This window comes from Bufo bufo, chromosome 5, assembly GCF_905171765.1.
Source record: "Bufo bufo chromosome 5, aBufBuf1.1, whole genome shotgun sequence".
Classification (NCBI taxonomy): Eukaryota; Metazoa; Chordata; class Amphibia; order Anura; family Bufonidae; genus Bufo; species Bufo bufo.
In genome coordinates, this window is record NC_053393.1 from 465248309 (window position 1) to 465260773 (window position 12465).

Genomic DNA, 12465 nt, shown 5'->3' on the forward strand with positions numbered 1-12465 from the left:
AATTTGATTTCAAACTCCTTACCACACATTTGGGCCCCTAGAATGCCAGGGCAGTATAACTACCCCACAAGTGACCCCATTTTGGAAAGAAGACACCCAAGGTATTCGCTGATGGGCATAGGGAGTTCATGGAAGTTTTTATTTTTTGTCACAAGTTAGTGGAATATGAGACTTTGTAAGAAAAAAAAAAATCATCATTTTCCGCTAACATGTGACAAAAAATAAAAAGTTCTATGAACTCACTATACCCATCAGCGAATACCGTAGGGTGTCTACTTTCCGAAATGGGGTCATTTGTGGGGTGTTTGTACTGGCCATTGTAGAACCTCAGGAAACATGACAGGTGCTCAGAAAGTCAGAGCTGCTTCAAAAAGCGGAAATTCACATTTTTGTACCATAGTTTGTAAACGCCATAACTTTTACCCAAACCATTTTTTTTTTACCCAAACATTTTTTTTTATCAAAGACATGTAGAACAATAAATTTAGAGCAAAATTTATATATGGATCTCGTTTTTTTTGCAAAATTTTACAACTGAAAGTGAAAAATTTCATTTTTTTGCAAAAAAATCGTTAAATTTCGATTAATAACAAAAAATGTAAAAATGTCAGCAGCAATGAAATACCACCAAATGAAAGCTCTATTAGTGAGAAGAAAAGGAGGTAAAATTCATTTGGGTGGTAAGTTGCATGACCGAGCAATAAACGGTGAAAGTAGTGTAGTGCAGAAGTGTAAAAAGTGGCCTGGTCTTTCAGGGTGTTTAAGCCATAGGGGCTGAGGTGGTTAAGAAATGAAGGTCAGTCAGTCATCCGAAAAATTGGGAAAACTTTGAAAGTAAGGGCTATTTGACCATGAAAGAGAGTGATGGGTTGCTGCGCCAGATGACCTGGCCTCCACAGTCACCGGACCTGAACCCAATCGAGATGGTTTGGGGTGAGCTGGACCGCAGAGTGAAGGCAAAAGGGCCAACAAGTGCTAAGCATCTCTGGGAACTCCTTCAAGACTGTTCGAAGACCATTTCAGGGGACTACCTCTTGAAGCTCATCAAGAGAATGCCAAGAGTGTGCAAAGCAGTAATCAAAGCAAAAGGTGGTTACTTTGAAGAACCTAGAATATGACATATTTTCAGTTGTTTCACACTTGTTTGTTATGTATATAATTCCACATGTGTTAATTCATAGTTTTGATGCCTTCATAGTCATGAAAATAAAGAAAACTCTTTGAATGAGAAGGTGTGTCCAAACTTTTGGTCTGTATTGTATATATATATATATATATATATATATATATATATATATATATACCATGTGTACATTATGTTAAGATATACACAATAGTATTGCGTATTGGTCAATGGGTTAGGGCTCAAAGGATAGTATGACTATGAAGACATTTATAAACTTCACTAGCATGAAAATCAGGTTGATGTAGGGTCAAACTGCTAGGACATCCAAATCTAAGCCAGTTTTCATTTATACCAGTTTTGATAAGTCTCCCCCAATGGATCTGGTGGTGACCACCTTGCAAAGGAATGGTTCAGAAAAACAGGAGATGCAAAACTGACTTTTAGTCAGCGCTTTTAGCATTCCATGTGAAGACGCACATTACTTTAACATATCTCAACAGCCTGTTTTATATTCAACTATTTACATGGTTGACTGTGGTCGTTTTCACTTTAAAGCTCTTTTCTTACACGCCTGGGCCCTTCTCTCAGTTGTGCTCTCTTGCACCATACAATAGAGGACATTTATCAAGACTGGCATATTTTGGCTGGTCTTGATTTCCCCTGCACAGATGGATGATGTGCCTAAGTTATGCCAATATGCCAGCCAAGTCATAGATTTGGTGCATCCTCTAGCAATCTGTGCGCCAGACTGAAATCTATGGCAGCCTCCTAGCTATTTTAGATTTATGTCTTCATTCATGCCAGAAAACTGGCATGAATGAAGATAACTGTGACGTACCTTCTGGTCCTGCTTCATCTCTGCCCCTCTTTGGAAACTGGCGAGGGGGCGGCGTAGAAACTCCACTTGCAACAAAATTTTGCTGGAGTGGGGGAAAATTATAATTTCCTTCCAATTTTTCTTATGTTCCTTAGGGTCCATTCACACATCCGCAATTCCGCTCTGCATTTTGTGGAACAGAATTGCGGACCCATACATTTCTATGGGGCTGCACGTCAATTGCAGACCCGCACTTCCGGGTCCACAATTCAAATCCTGAAAAAAATAGAACATGTCCTATTCTTGTCCGCAATAGCGGACAAGAATAGGCATATTCTCTTAGTGCCGGCAATGTGCGGTCTGCAAAATGCGTAACGCACATTGCCGCTGTCCGTGTTTTGCGGATCCACAAAACACACACGGATGTGTGAATGGACCCTTAGGGTGCATTCACATGACCGTTTACCTTTCCGCTCTTCTGATCCGTCTGAAAAAGAGAGAGAGGAAAACAAACAGGATCCTGTAAAAAAAATAAAAAATTGTCCGGGGAGCACGGGCAGGAGCAGCAATGAGCGCTCCTGCTCGTACTCACAGCACTGCTGCTGCCTATTGAGAGAATGAATTAACCCCACCAGAGCGTTTAGCTTGGGGGGAAGCATGGGGGCAATGACACCATAGGTTTTAGGGTTCTGTAGGATCCATGTTTCTTTCCCCTGTTTGTCTTTTCCCGCCCTTTTTCTATTACAGGTGAATTTACCTCAGAAATTGTCTTACAACCTAGAAGATTCTAGCTTTACAAGTGAAGAGCGCAGCTGATTGGTTGCTGCCCGTTGCTGGGGGAGATTTCCAGCCCTCTGATTTGTTGTTTGTTTAGTGGCGGGAATCTGTTCCCCTTTATATTTACAGGTTCGGCGGAGCTGGCTCAGATTTGCCTGAAGAACTGACCAGCGTCCCACCCACCCTTCCCTTATTTTTCGCACTTCACCTGTCGCTGGGCTTTATTAGAGGGGTAGTGTCGCTCAGCTCATGCTGAGTGGATCTTGGTCTTTATATGGTTAATTTATTATTGGTCTTTTGGTATTGGTTATGATGGTATTTTAAAATTAATTAATTAATTTATTTATGGTTGTAAAATATTTTAAGTGACCCTTAATAAAGCTCAGCGGCCATTTCCTCCACTATATTGTTGGTGTCAATTATTTATTAGCGATAAGTTAGTATTAAAGTGTGTCATTTGCCCCCATGAACTCCATACTCCGTACACCGCTGGGCTGTCAGCGCTGTACAGAGAACAGAGTTTTAAGCTCACACTGAATGGTGGTAGAAGTATAGTAAAAATGCAAAATTAATAAATAAAGTATATAAAAAAAATTGTTTTAGGGGATTAGGGACAACATATTAAAAATTGTTATTAAAGTTTAGTTACCCTTTAAGGCGTCCCTGCCCTACTCCTAGTCCCCAAAACTGCAGCGTCCCTGTCTATGCTCAAGAGAGGCTACCTATGTACATTACCTTTCTATAGTAGTGGCTAAATGCTATCCTATGGCTTGACGTCTTTCAACTAGGGATGAGCGAACTTCATATTTTGAAGTTCGAGTTCATGTTGGGGCATATGCTGAATTGCGTTATGGATTCCATAACGGAATATGACATTTGCTCATCCCTAGTTTCAATGTTCATGGTATCATCAGTAGCCTTGTTAGTACAGTCACAGTTGCATCTAGGCTGAATCCCGGAGTGTGCGTCACATCCATAATAGCGCCGGACGCCGCGCCCCATATGTTATCAAATGTGGCTGCTCATGCAACTGTGACTGTACTAACAAGGCTCCAGATGAAACTATGGTGACCGAAACTATGGCTGTGTGCATGACCCCTTACTGTGACTTGACCAAATCAAATGGCTTACATTTAGACTGTCAGGGATGTGCCGAAGTTATGGAGAGGCCTGCGCCTCTTTATAACTTAGGCGGATCCTCCTCCAGCTATGGGGCTTTATTAAGACCGATTTCTAAAATGCTGGTCTTAATAAATGTGCCTCTAAATCCACAGTATAAAGAGGTGACAATCCATACAAGTGTCAGAAAGATATGAACCTTTTTTCTCTCATGACATATACAGTATCATTATGTTAGCAATTTTTGTCTCCATATTGCTACAACCAGAGATGAGCGAATCGAAGCTGACGAAGTGGAATTCGGTCCGAATTTCAGGAAAAATTTGATTCACAACGAAGCCGAATTTCCTCGCGCTTCGTGGTAACGAATCACATTTTTTCCTAAAATGGCTGCTGCACATGTTAGGACATGGAGCAAAGAACTCTGGGAAGGCGGGATCACCCACAATGCCATGCATGCAGCCAATCAGCAGCCAGCCCTGATGTCACAGCCCTATAAATAGCGGCAGCCATCTTAGATTCTGCCATTTACCAGTGTACTTAGTGCAGGGAGAGTCGTCAGCAGGAAAGACTTCATTGTGCTAAAAAAAAAAAACTATTTACAAGTGCAGGGAAAGATTATTCAAGGTGTAGGGAAAGGACAGGGAGGAATCATTCCACAGCATTTATGTAGAACAGGGTTCAGTAGGGGAGGTTACAGCCTGGGTAATAGGAACAATCCTATTACACCTTGCTGCACTGACTGGGCACCCAAATTGCCATTATACAGCTCTGTAATTCCAGCAAACCGTTCTTATTTTGCTGTGTGATACAGGCATTAACAGGGTTTTTCACAAGGAAATATTTCTTCATCTTATTTGCCCTTGTGCGGTGCAGTTATATGTTCTAAAGCATTTTTTGGCTTGTATTAGTGGTAAAAAAAAAGGGCTTATTAGCCGTTGTGTGGTGAAGTGAGAAAATTATAGCCCTTTTTGTCGTATATTAGTGGCAAAAGTAAAATATATTTGCCGTTCAACGGTGCAGTTATATGTTCTAAAGGCAGATGCTCAACAGACAGGATCCGTTTTTTGGGGGTTATTGTTCTGACGGATCAGAGGAAGAGCAAAATAATCTGTGACATCAACACAAACTTACTGCTGACATCCTCTCCACTCTGTCCGGGGGACTCTACTTGTAAAGGAGTTTAATAGAACAGGTTCTGTAGGCATCTATGTGGAATCAGCTGACGAAGGTGTAAAAGGAGTGCGCTTCTTCTTGGCACTAACATCGACATGTAAGGCTTAGGCCCCTTTCACACGGGCGAGTATTCCGTGCGGATGCGATGCATAAGTTGAACGCATTGCACCCGCACTGAATCCTGACCCATTCATTTCTTTGGGGCTGTGCACACGAGCGGTGATTTTCACGCATCACTTGTGCGTTGCGTGAAAATCGCAGCATGCTCCTCTTTGTGCGTGTTTCACGTAACGCAGGCCCCATAGAAATTAATGGGGTTGCGTTAAAATCGCAAGCAAGTGCGGATGCGGTGCGATTTTCACGCACGGTTGCTAGGTGACGATCGGGATGGGGACCCGAACATTGTTATTATTATTATTATAATAATAATAGCATTCTTAATACAGAATGCATAGTAAAATAGGGCTGGAGGGGTTAAAAAAAATAAATAAATAATTAAACTCGCCTTAATCCACTTGCTCGCGTGGCCCGGCTTCTCTTCTGTCTTCTTTTTTGCTGTGTGCAGGAAAAGGACCTGTGGTGACGTCACTCTGGTCATAACATGGTCCGTCACATTATCTTTTACCATGGTGATGGATCATGTGATGAACCATGTGATGACCGGAGTGACGTCACCACAGGTCTTTTTCCTGCACACAGCAAAAAAGAAGACAGAAGAGATGCCGGGCTGCGCGAGCAAGTGGATTAAGGCGAGTTTAATTATTATTATTTTTTTTTTAACCCCTCCAGTGCTATTGTACTATGCATTCTGTATTAAGAATGCTATTATTTTCCCTTATAACCATGTTATAATGGAAAATAATACAATCTACAGAACACCGATCCCAAGCCCGAACTTACAATGTTTTGCACTCGCGCGGAAAAATCGTGCATGTTCCCGCAACGCACCCGCACCTTTTCCCGCAACGCCCGTGTGAAAGAGGCCTTAGATCATACTTTAGTTATTTGGTCAGTTTTGGCCCCGTGACTGCCCAAATAAGTGAAGTTTGCAGTGATTCTAAGAGAGACCCCTATCATCTGCATGTCATACTGACTCAAGGTATTATTTCACTACCAAAGCAAACTCCCTATGCGTGTTACTGCAAGGCAGTGTTCTACACCACTATAAAGGCTCTCTGCAGCCAGGAAATAAACCAAATTTTTTCCCAAAAATTCTGTGAACCGGCGAATCGAATTTTTGAAAAATTCGCTAATCTCTAGCTACAACCATACAAGAACCATATATCAAAGCTCAATCCTTCTCCTAACTCGGCGATGGGTCCAATTGTCCAATCCTTTGGCAATTGTGTCCCCTAAAACCACATTCTTCCAAATTATTATATGTGTCAGCATACAGTAGGTGTTAAAGCTAAAAAATAAAAAAAAGTGGTTGGGGCAGACTGGAAACAAAGTGGCCTCATGTTGTAGGAGGGTCCAAATTGACAGAGGGTGGGACAGTAGAAGTAGGAGTAGCGGAAGTAATAATGTAGTGCAGGAAAAAATACCACTGTAGTAGAACCAAACACCACAGTGCAGCACAAAATTCTGTCTCAGCAGAACCAAATACCATAGTGCAGCACAAATTACTGCTATAGCAGAACCAGATACCACAGTGCAGCACAAAATACTGCCACCTGCCCCACAGTACAAATTCAAGAGGGCACCTGCAGCCACTGGCCAGGTGCATAATTGCCTGATGCTCCTACATTCATTAATGCTGAGAACCTCAGATCTGTATGTACCTGGCTGATGCCCAAGAAAAGGGATTAAGTGGTCCCCTGGGCATCGGCCCCCTGGGAAATTTCCCTGTAAGTCTACGGCCAATCCGCTTATGAAGGTGTTGGTGGAGGGGATAAAATAATTTTATCACCACTGGTCAATGTACTACATAAACACTCTACCCACCCTATATCAGAAAAAGGAAATAGCCCTAAATCCAGGTAAGGGTCATGGCATTTTGGTCCCCGAGGCAGATACAGCAAATAGGGGCCCCTATGCACCACATAAACAGCATGTAAACCAAATGTAGTGGTTGTTATCATCTCAAACAACACTCATTATAGTCAAGGAGAGGAACAGAGACCCAATCCAATCAGCAAAACAGCAACATCAGAACTCTGGTCGAGGCAGAGTTGTCCCTTTTGTGAACACCTAACCGACTGGCACAGCCAAGGTCAGGCACTTTGTTTTTCCAGTGATATGCTGTCCGCTGCCTAAGCAATGTGCAGACAGCAAGAAGTTGCATCGTGGCGATGGCTTGGAGGTTTAGGAGGCTGGCATGTGGAAGGAGGAGAGGGGGTCCTGCTGAGAAAAGATACCGTAAAGTCTATATAATGCATCTATATAGTATACTGGGTAGCTAACTAGCCAGTTTACTATATGGACAGAATAGTGACTGAGATGAACATATAGTGTGGGGGGACACAGTGGGCTAGAGGCCAGATAATTTTTTCATTATATCTTGCATATACAGTATGTGATTTGTTCATTATATGTACAGTATATATGTATATCTATTATCCCTCTCTTTTTTTTATAAATTCTTTATTTAAGTGGATATATAAAAGGCAAGTACAAATGTCTCATCATACAAATAAAACATGTCAATCACAAATGTGTGGAGAGTAATCTTTGGCATATCAAAAACAGCGCAAATACACTCACCTAAAGAATTATTAGGAACACCTGTTCTATTTCTCATTAATGCAATTATCTAGTCAACCAATCACATGGCAGTTGCTTCAATGCATTTAGGGGTGTGGTCCTGGTCAAGACAATCTTCTGAACTCCAAACTGAATGTCAGAATGGGAAAGAAAGGTGATTTAAGCAATTTTGAGCGTGGCATGGTTGTTGGTGCCAGACGGGCCGTTCTGAGTATTTCACAATCTGCTCAGTTACTGGGAATTTCACGCACAACCATTTCTAGGGTTTACAAAGAATGGTGTGAAAAGGGAAAAACATCCATTATGCGGCAGTCCTGTGGGCGAAAATGCCTTGTGGATGCTAGAGGTCAGAGGAGAATGGGCCGACTGATTCAAGCTGATAGAAGAGCAACGTTGACTGAAATAACCACTTTTTACAACCGAGGTATGCAGCAAAGCATTTGTGAAACCACAACACGCACAACCTTGAGGCGGATGGGCTACAACAGCAGAAGACCCCACCGGGTACCACTCATCTCCACTACAAATAGGAAAAAGAGGCTACAATTTGCACGAGCTCACCAAAATTGGACTGTTGAAGACTGGAAAAATGTTGCCTGGTCTGATGAGTCTCGATTTCTGTTGAGACATTCAAATGGTAGAGTCCGAATTTGGCGTAAACAGAATGAGAACATGTATCTATCCTCTGATGGCTACTTCCAGCAGGATAATGCACCATGTCACAAAGCTCGAATCATTTCAAATTGGTTTCTTGAACATGACAATGAGTTCACTGTACTAAAATGGCCCCCACAGTCACCAGATCTCAACCCAATAGAGCATCTTTGGGATGTGGTGGAACGGGAGCTTCGTGCCCTGGATGTGCATCCCTCAAATCTCCATCAACTGCAAGATGCTATCCCATCAATATGGGCCAACATTTCTAAAGAATGCTATCAGCACCTTGTTGAATCAATGCCACGTAGAATTAAGGCAGTTCTGAAGGCAAAAGGGGGTCCAACACCGTATTAGTATGGTGTTCCTAATAATTCTTTAGGTGAGTGTATGTTCGGTCTACTAGACAAAACCTGACTGTGGGTCAGCATAATAAAGCGGAGCAAATCAAAGGAATTTAAAGCACGAAGATCCTAAGGATGTTCAAGCGTGAACGGAAAAGTACAATCATTATCAGATCACCTATACTTTAAGTGCAACACTTTTCATACACAAAGGGAGGTTGGGATAACAATAGGGGAGACGGACTGTAACAAAAAGGATGGACTGGAATGGTCTTGCTTGGATTCAACCCTTAAAATAATAGCTTCCATGTCTTGTTTAGTAGGCAGGTTACTAAGGAGGGTCCAGATATCCTTTAATTTCAGGCATTTGGAGCGTCTGCTGCCCAAGGAGGAGGCCGAGGTCTCAGAGCCATCAGAGAAAGTAGGGGTCTGAAAGATTGCAGGGATAGACGGGGGGTCTAAAATGGTGTCAGACACAGAATGAGGCCTGAGGCAGAGATCAGGAACAAAGTCCTTTGCAGTAGGGGAGAGGGTGAACTGTGGGCCGACTGTGTGGGCGACCCATCCTTATGCTGTAGGGTCATGTCACCAGCTTTATCCATGGGGGGGTTCGATGGCATGGAGGTTTTGGGCACAGAAGGTTCTGAGAGGTGCGTGGGTGGCCCATCACTCACCACACCCAGAGAGGCGGCTGTGTCCTCTATCACTGTGTGTTCTTGGGGTGTGCAGAAGAGAGGCACCGGCATCGGTGTAACTGATGTTGGGAGCCAAGGGATCGTCCGCTCTGGAGATGAGGAGATGCAGTAGAGAGCGAGGCTTGGCTGCGCTGTTGGTGTGGTGGCATGCTCACCAGTCAGCGCCATCTTGGAGTTCACCACCGGGCGAAAAGGAGCCAGAGTTTGGCTGAAGTACCACGCGATATGGGGTTCTGGCGCCAGAAAAGAGGAGCCCCGACGACCGGAGCCTCTGACCATCCTCCCTCAGGTTCAGAAATCCGGGTGGGGACGACCAAGGGTGAGATTAAAGGGCCCAGGGTCCGGGAGCTCAGCAGTGTGTGTCCTCACGGCAACATGCTCAGGCCACGTCCCCCTCTATTATCCCTCTCATACGTTATGTGTTATACATATTAGTCTCTATAGCATGTACCAGGAACATATTACCACACCTTTGTCATATTGAAGGTGATGGATGCCCAATATTACGATGGAACGTGACCTATGCCCCTGTCAACCAAATGGAAAGAATAACAAGATGATTCATATTTGAGTTAACTACTGATACCAGGTAGACTAGATATGTCTTGAAGACCAGCAGGGGTTAGACAGTAACTTCCTGATGTATGTTGATAATTAGGGATGAGCGAACTTCATATTTTGAAGTTCGTGTTGGCGTATATGCTGAATTGCGTTATGGATTCCGTTACCACGGACAATAATGCAATTCTATGACGGAATGCCTTTAGAGGCATTCCGTTATTCATTCCGTCATAATAGAAGTCTATGGCCAGCATAACGATCTGTCCAGTTTTCGTTATGCTGGAGTCCTTTCCTGCATAACGGAAACCGGACGGATCTGTTATGCAGGTCATAGACTTCTATTATGACAGAATGAATAACGGAATGCCTCTAAAGGCATTCCGTTATGGAATTGCATTATGGTCCGTGGTAATGGAATCCATAACGCAATTCAGCATATACACCAACCCGAACTTCAAAATATGAAGTTCGCTCATCCCTATTGATAATATGTATGTCTTGTATATACATTATATTTTTTACAATATGTATATGTTGCATATACACTATTTGTTCATAATATGCCTATCTTCTATTGACAGCCTCCAGTATAACAACCATGTATTAGGTGCAGTCACATTTTTGCTCCTTACTCTCTCTAATGATCTTTTTCACTGTAAATCACAGTCTTGCCTGGGGGAATGGGGTTATTTTACATTATCTATTGCATGTTATGGCTCTAGTGCAGGCATGCTCAACCTGCGGCCCTCCAGCTGTTGTAAAACTACAACTCCCACAATGCCCTGCTGTAGGCTGTCCGGGCATGCTGGGAGTTGTAGTTTTGCAACAGCTGGAGGGCCGCAGGTTGAGCAAGCCTGCTCTAGTGGGTTGTACAACTTAGTCTCTATAGCATGTAACAGGAACATATCACAAATTACCGTATTTTTCGCTTTATAAGACCCCCCCCCCCCCCCCCCCCAAAAAAAAATATGGGGGGGAAATGGCAGTGCGTCTTATAAAGCGAATACTAGTGAGCGTTTTCATTATGGAAGCGCTCACTAGTATGAATTAAGTGCCGGGAGTTGGGAGCGAAGCGCCGCAAGCGCTTGCAGTGCTCACCCTCCCCGGTCTTCCTTGCTGGGGCCGGCGCTTCACTGGTGACCCGTTTCCGCCATTGTGGCTCCTGCCCAATAGTCAGCGAGGAACAGCCAGAGGACGCCCTCTCCTGGACAGGCGGCGCGCTGAGGACACCTTACTACTATTCCCAATTCCTGAGACAAAGAGAGAGGCAGCTTGCGAGAGGCGACATCCCGGGGTGAAGAGAGAAGCAGCACAGTTGCCATGGCTCAGATAATACCCATCTGCTTCCAGGAGCACCTGCAGGTACCGGAGCGTCGCCCTCCAAGGCCCTGCCACCCAGAGCCGCAGCGCGTCAGCTGGTGGGAGGTTAATTTGTTCGGCCGGGTAATCTGTCATCTGTCTCCAGTGCCATGGACTAGGCCGGCTGAATGAATTAACCTCACACCCTCCTCCCCCTGACCCCTGCATCCGCTCTGTGAGCTCCGGGGTGATAGACGGAGCAGCCCATAACCTTGACCTCCGCCACACACTGCTCAGGCGTGGTCGTGACTATAAGTTATATGGTACCCAGACAATAGAACTAAAGCTCCATCTCATAGTAAGATTTTTTTTTTTATTGAATAAATACAATCACATTTTATTTTTCTTACAAAAACTTTTTTTTCTTACTATGAGATGGAGCTTTAGTTCTATTGTTTGGGTATCAATTTTCGTACAGTATAGGCTCTCTCTACTTCATTACTACCCGGTGTTTATAATTGGTGGGTGTTGTATAAGCTATATGGTAAAGGACAAAGATCCCTTCTAAGCAGGTCCTGACTTCCTGATCTGTCAGTGCTGCACTTCTGGTATCCGGAAACTGCACTGTATATGTAAATCACATCGCTCATAACAGCACTGTATATGTAAATCACAGCTGATATAAGGTCTGATGGGGGTCTGACATGGAGGGCTGATGTGATGTCCTGATATGGGGGTCTGATCTGATGTCCTGATATTTTGGGGATCTGACCTGAGGTCTGATGAAAAATATTTTTTCTTATTTTCCTCCTCTTAAACCTGGAATGCGTCTTATCATTGGATGCGTCTTATAAAGCGAAAAATACGGTAATATTTATATTAAAGGGCACCTGTCAGCAGATTTGTACCTATGAAATTGGCTAACCTGTTCCACGTGCGTTTTGCAGCTAAAAGTATCTCTATTGGTCCCATGTTCATATGCACCGGCATTGCTTAGAAAAATGAAGGTTTAATATATGTAAATGAGCCTCTCGGAGCAACGGCGGCGTTGCTGTTACACCTACAGGCTCCGCTCTCTCTGCAACTGCCATGTCCTCTAAGCTTTGCTTGATAGGGGCAGGCAGTGTAAATGTGATAACACCTAACCTGTCAAAGTGCAGAGGGGGCGGCAGTTGCAGAGAAGGAGGAGCGTCT